General features: G+C 31.4%; 1 long non-coding RNA gene across 1 annotated transcript; it reads left to right on the top strand.

Annotated features, from left to right (window-relative positions):
* Window positions 1–4,712: 4,712 nt before the first annotated feature.
* LOC147514056 (uncharacterized) lies at window positions 4,713–6,797 on the top strand. Its single transcript, XR_015217446.1, has 2 exons — window positions 4,713–5,155; window positions 6,184–6,797. It is a non-coding gene; the product is annotated as an uncharacterized LOC147514056 (long non-coding RNA).
* Window positions 6,798–7,221: the final 424 nt, after the last annotated feature.

Below are 7,221 nucleotides of genomic sequence, written 5' to 3'. Positions count from 1 at the left end.
ATTTTTTTTTGGAATTTTTTTGTTAATGGAGATTAAAGAAGTATATCTTCAGAAACTACAGAGGAGATTTTTTGGGAGCGGCTGCTGGTGGGATGGGTATATCCACTAACTACATGGCGGAAACAATGGCTATTATCTGAGGCCATTAAACAGGGCAATTGATTTGGGTTGGGCTTATATTTGGGTAGAATCGATTCTACTTCAGGTTGTCCAGCTTTCGAACAACACCACACATTGGAGAGTCAAAGAAACCCTGGCAATCTTTGAAAGATAAAAGCGGCATGGATTAACCTCACTTCATCTTGGTAGAGACTAATCTGGGGGCGGACGGTGCGTGCAGGTGGAGCTGCGTTAACACAGGGGGACAGTATATGGTGGATTTCTCGACCTTCATTCATGATTCATCTAGAGAACCATCATACGACTTATTATCGTTTTGTTCACTAGTTCTTCTTTTCTAGTGCAGGCTTGTATCTTTTTGTTTCCTTCTTTTGCTACATTGGCTATCATGTAATCCTTATTCTTTATAATTAATCAATTACCTTTAACAAAAAAAAAAGGAGATTAAAGAAGTTGGTCAAATTTTTTTTTGGAATTTTTTTTGTTAATGGAGATTAATGAAGTTTAGAGTGAAATAGGGAGAGAGCATTTACATTATCAAGCGTAATAATTCATTTACAAACCATTTAATTCATTTACAAAATATTTAGTTCATTAAGTAATATTTTTAAATGGCATTGAAAAGGAGTTTCAAAATGCTCTAGTTCGTACATCTGCCCTAATCTAACTCAGATCCCCAGACAATCCCGACCACCCTTTGTCTTCCCATTGTGTTTTATTATAATAGATGGCCGTTATATGAACTCCACTTATACGAACTCCAAAAAAACTCCACCATGAAAAACAATGAATTAGAAGATGATTTTTGGTAGAGATGTTCTCCCCACAATATAGATCATCCTTAGAAAAAATTAACACATTTGAAGATGTCTAAACGAATCAAAATTTGATTACAATGTTATAAAATTATCCAACGGTTCAGATTTTTCAAAGTTCAAAACAACTTTTGACAAAGTTAAACATTTTCGTTTGGGCTGTTTTTTGTATGGAAATTCTACATTATGAGAAGACTATCTTTACCAAAAATCAGTCCTCAATTCATCTTATAAATTCACTTTTGGTGGTGGAATTCATTTGGAGTTTATATAAGGTGGAGTTTAGTACGGTGTCAATTCGGGGTGTCATTTAGAGCATTCCCAATGCAAGTCACTTTGAGGAGAAATAACAACTTGTCATCCTTATTGATCGAGCCAAAAACAATGGCGCAAGCAAGGGTGAGAATGAGGGCAGTTTTTTCACTAAGTTACAATGAGGATAACACTTGCTACTGAGATAGCTGCCAACTTGTGATCTTCGGACGACACCTTTTATTCGTCTCGAGTTTTGTTATATGAACTCCACCACAAAAAATGGATTTATAAGATGAATTGAAGGCTGATTTTTTGTGAAGATAGTCTTCTCATAATGGAGAATCTCTGTACAAAAAATCAACCCAAACAAAAATGTTTAACTTTGTTAAAAGTTGTTTTGAAATTTGAAAAAATTGGAGCATTGGTTAATTTTATAATATTGTAAGTTAATTTTGATACGTCTAGACATCTTAAAATGTGCTGATTTTTTTTAAGGATGATCTATATTGTGGAGAGAACATTTCTTCCAAAAATCAGCTTCTAATTCATTGTTTTTCATAGTGGAGTTTTTTTGGAGTTCGTACAAGTGGAGTTCATATAGTACAGGCACGATATATATATACAACCCGACTCATAAAAGGACCTTAAAATAAGTACCAAACTAAGTACTAAATCTAAAACGACCCACAATTTCACACACAAAATGATTTAAAACCTAATTTTTTGTGGATATGATCTACTAACCATAAAGATCATCTCTATAAAAATTTAACTTGTTTGACAATTTTTAACATTGAAAAAAGATGATTGCAAAATTGTATAGTATACACTAAATAAATTAGTTAAGGATCATAAAATATGGGTGCTAACAAAAGTACACATCATTGATCTAACATTGTCATTGTTGGTACACTAATAATTGTATGAGACAACAAATCTTAACAGTGCGACTCCAAATAATGCCTCATCTATTATAACAAAACAAAATGGATAGATAAAGGGTGGTGGGGATTATCTTGGGATCTAAGTTAGATGGGGCAAATGTACGGTCTAGAGCATTTTGAAATGATGCTAATTCTCAATGACATTTAAGTCAATTTTCTTACCTATATTAAACTTATTAAGTGCTTTTAAAGATTGTATTAAAAGAAATTAATTAATTACAAAAAAAAAAAATGATTGCATTAATAGTAAGGATTAATACACCATCCAAGAAATTTTCAATTAATCAATTAAAAAAAACACCGACTGTATATTAATACACCATCCAAGAAATTTTCTACACCATTTTTGAAATTTTGATACGCCCATAGTCTTTTGGAATTACCTTTTACACAATATTATACTCATAATCAATTTGTAACTCTCTCATAATTATAAATCATCAATTTACCCATCAATGTACCTACGTTACATTTTAGTCTTTGGAATTATCTTAATTTTTCCACAATTGTTGTTCTTCTTAACTAAAACGGTAAGCAAGCTATGATATGAGGTTAATTAGTATTCTCACATTAATTAGCACCATTAAAAGGCACCTCTAAAATGTAGACACTACTCAATAGTCAATAAAACGGACAATTTCTCTTAGAATCTTAGTTTTATTTGTTTTTACCATTGCTCTTCTTCTCTATTTTTCATTTTAAATTTTATTTTCTCATCAACATTTTATGTGTTTTCTTCGTTCATTGTTCCTGATTAAGTTTTAAATTATTTCCGTTTAATTCTAACTAATTTGTTTTAGTCATGTTAGTCTTTGTTTTTTTTATGGTGTGTAACTTTGATTTTGGTACTTTTACATATTTTTGTGAAGCTAATGAATACTATTGGTAGGTTTAATGTGTTTCTAAAAACCAAGGACAATATATGGGTCCATTGTTAGTTTGTTACGTACGTTGTTACTCTGTTCACTCCATGTTGCATATATGGTATTACCAATGTTTAAGACATATTTGTCTTGATATGAATTGTATATAACACTAATTATCCGTGTTGTTGTTGCTTTAAGAGCAGTACGTACATGTTTCTTCGACAATTTTAATATATTTCGAGATTCAAGAAACTATAGCTTTATGATGTTCTTAGAGTTGCTAACCATGCATGGTAAAACTATATTTGTTCATTTCTCTTGCGACTGCCCACAAATATTTGTGTATGCTTTTTTGTCGTGCAATTTTAACATTAATAGTAGCAATTAAACTTCAACGATTTCTTTATTTGCATTTTCAACTTTTTAGCATGTTTGACTTGATTTATTTTGTAGTTTCAATTTGTTGATGATGAAGGTGTCTAGGTGCAGGACAATATAGCTTAAGTTACGTTTTTTTTTTCTTCGATAAACAACTCGAGGTAGTTAGTATGCTGGTAGAAGCTAGCCATAGCCCATAAGTCTAACACCATGTTATTCACGGAAGAAGAATGATTAATGTTCTCCAATGAGGCAATGAGGCAATGAGTACAATATTGGTTTTGAGTTCAATTTGTTTTCATTTCAGTTTGAAAGTTTTGTTTTTGTTGTTGTTAAAAATATATGCCTTTTCCTATTGAGCACCATTGTGACTATCATTCATTCTTTTCGAGAAACCTTGTTGGAATCTCTATTGGTAATAATATTATTATTTCTTGACCATATCAGTAGCGAGTTTCTTTTGTATCAAGTGAGATCATTGAGTACTTGGGTAGATTTGTGCATATTTTTCAACTTCATTTATTAAATTTTGATTTTCTATGGTATTCCTATGTTATTGATATTTTATCATAAATTAATTTGCTTATTAGTTTATTAACAATAATTCCCCCCACCTACTATTATGTCTAATTTGTTCTACCTAAAACGTTTGATATTATAGTTATATAACTAATCAAGTTCGTGGAGAATCAATTAATATACATAAATTTTCAGGGCAGAACGTACAAAAAATTTAAAGTTTATGTTGATTGCATTGCTTAGTGACTTTTAACAGAGTGGTACTACACGGACCTACTTTAATTTTAGACCTATTATTGTGACTCACTATATTTGGACAACGTTGGTTTGCATTGCAATACACACGGACACGTATCTCTATGTAAATCAATGATTATGACTTTTGACACATCAGTAGGTTCAAATAGTAGGTCAAATAAGTGGGTCGGTGTATTACTGCTTTTAATACCCAACATAATTGTTAAATTTCAAGAGCATGATACAATGATACGATCTATTAGAAGGCTAGGAGCATTCAACTAGCTTGGTTATATATTTATCGTTTGTGTTGAGAGTTTGTGCCTTTTTTTTAAAAAAGTTACCTCACAACGACCTCATCTTCAAGGTCCTTTTTCTTAATATTTGATCTTATTTTGCTGATGAGAAAATTGTCTTGAAGTTGCTGGTAAAAAAATATGTAACACAAAAATACAATTTAGCATGAAAGGGTAATATATTGAAAGTTAAAATTACATCACATGAAGAGTTACCAAAATCTAAATATAAAAACTATTTAGCATCCACTAAATTTACAATAATGAAATTTGAAACAGTAGAGTACTTTAGAAAGACCATGCACTCAATTATTTAGAAAGCCTAGCAAACATGTGGCGGTTTGTATTCCAAACGGAATCATTGAAGTTTCCTTTCTCTTTACCAGAAAAATTATTTGATTTTTCAAGACTCCAATTAGTGGCAGTCGTTACTCAACTCCCTCTTCGGCTTCATCTCCCATGCCCCATTACTAAATCCAAAATTTTCTTTTTCTTCACCAAAAATTAATTGGATTATTCAATACTGCCAATAGTATAGCTGTTACACCTAGCCTCTTTTGTTTCTCCATTTTCCTTTCTCATTCAATTCAATTATTCAATAGAACCATAATTCACATATAAAACCCCAACTCCCCACTCTCTCTCTCCCAAGATCGGTGGTTTCCGAACTTGCTCAAACTCACTTGTTATAACCATCCCCCATAACTCTAGAAGGGTTCTATAAGGTATAACACAACTACAATTTCCAATATCATTATCTAAGTCTTCATGTCTTCGTCAATTTCTTAGAACTAACTTTTTTCAGTCATTGTTCATTGGGCGAATCTTGATTCCAATTTCAGAATTCAATTTGGTAACTTGCAGAGTTTTTCATTATTTTTCTTTTTATTAATGATACAATTATATAGTTCCAATTCACTTGGTAGGTTTTCTATTTTCTGATTTCTATCATTGAACAAGTTCAATGAATCCGATCATGTTTGGTAAGTTTTCATTTTCATTTCATTTCAAATTCAGCTATTTTAGTTTGAATGAAACTATGCAAGCCTTATTTCAGGTTGTGAAATGGTTTTAGATTGCATCGTTCAACTTGGATAACTAATTAATAAATTCATTCTTTTCTTTTTATTAACGATACAATTATACAATTCCAATTCACTTGGTAGGTTTTCTATTTTCTGATTTCTATAATTGAACAAGTTCAATGAATCCGATCATGTTTGGTAAGTTTTCAATTTCATTTCATTTCGAATTCAGCTATTTTATTTTGAATGAAATTATGCAAGCCTTATTTCAGAGTTGAAAAATGGTTTTAGATTGCATCGTTCAACTTGGATAACTAATTAATAAACTGATGCAGATTGTTTTATGTTTTCTACTTGCATACATTTCCTAAAGACCATTATGGGAATTAATGGTTTTTTTAGATTTATTGTTTTTTTGGTGTTCTCGACTGTGAGTACAATATTGAGAACTGTTGATGCAGTCTGTGTGCTCCATCTTACTTTTATAAACCATAGGTCACCGAGGTATTAAATATACTCGGTTTGTGAGTATATTGGAAGAAATAATAACTAAGTTTAGCTTTTTTGTTGCTTCAAATATGCCAACCGACATGTATATGCAATGTCGGATGCTTCAGTGAAAACCAAGAAAGGTAGGTGATCCAACACCCCCCTCTAAGTTGATATGCATTTATTTGATTTTTCCTTATTCTGATATATTTGCATACCATTTTGTATATTGACTCCAGGTGCAAGTGACGTTTACAAGGAGTGTTGTGAAGGACTGTATGGACTTGGTGTTTCAAGTCGTCATTAGACTTCCTAATTAACAACTAGAAATTTCTAAGGTAAGTATGTTAGAAAGTGGTCCCAGCTCACTTTCACATGTTATATGTTACTGATGCTTAATCTTGATCTTTTCATTGGGTGAAAATGTTTCAATTATCAAAGAGAAGGTGTAATAGCTAAGACATGTGCTCTAGTTCTATGTGAGCAAATGGACATCATGCTAGATCTAAAATGGTGCTGAAGAAATACCAACTTTACATAATATTTTAGTCAAGCATTTATGTAAAAGAAAACGTGTTTTAGTGGGGATTAACCCGTTAATAATGGTGGAATGAGTTTGTAATATTATTAATTTTGGTGTTAAATTTTCAAGGTTACGAGTCAAAACTTTAGTAGATATATCTACCAAAGGCTTTGCGTGATAACTGACTTAAGAAGCAAACTCATGTGTTCGATGTCGTAGTCTATTTTTATTACGTTGAAGCGTTTGCTTGGCAAAGAGGCTTTGTTATCTCAACTACCAAATAAAGTTAAGACATAATAGATCTTCATAATTATTTTTATCCATGGTCAATTCGAGAATGTTTTTTTATTTTTGATTTTGCATGTTTGCAATATTATTATGGCATGTAGTCTTTTATTTTGAGTAAACACATTTGAAAATAAATGGTTATTCATCTGGTTGTTTTCACCTCCACTCATCTTCGTCAACACATCTTCATTCATCTCTCCCAATCTTTGCAACTCTCCTACCAATTCTCATCTACTCATTTATTTATTTATTTTCTTATGCAAATCCTATTTTCTTACATCTTCTCTAAAGTTATTGAGTTACGAATTGATGATGAAGAAGCTGCAAAAAGCCATTAATGGCTACTACAAAAAATTCAAATACTATTTAATTTTTTTGCGTTTCAATTCCACTGTTGTTTCGTTAGATCATTGATTATCCGTAACTTCATAGGTATTCCATATATTTACTCAAAATACCACTGGTG

Source organism: Coptis chinensis, chromosome 3 (assembly GCF_015680905.1).
Source record: "Coptis chinensis isolate HL-2020 chromosome 3, ASM1568090v1, whole genome shotgun sequence".
Taxonomy (NCBI): Eukaryota; Viridiplantae; Streptophyta; class Magnoliopsida; order Ranunculales; family Ranunculaceae; genus Coptis; species Coptis chinensis.
This window is presented reverse-complemented; position numbering and strand designations above follow the sequence as displayed.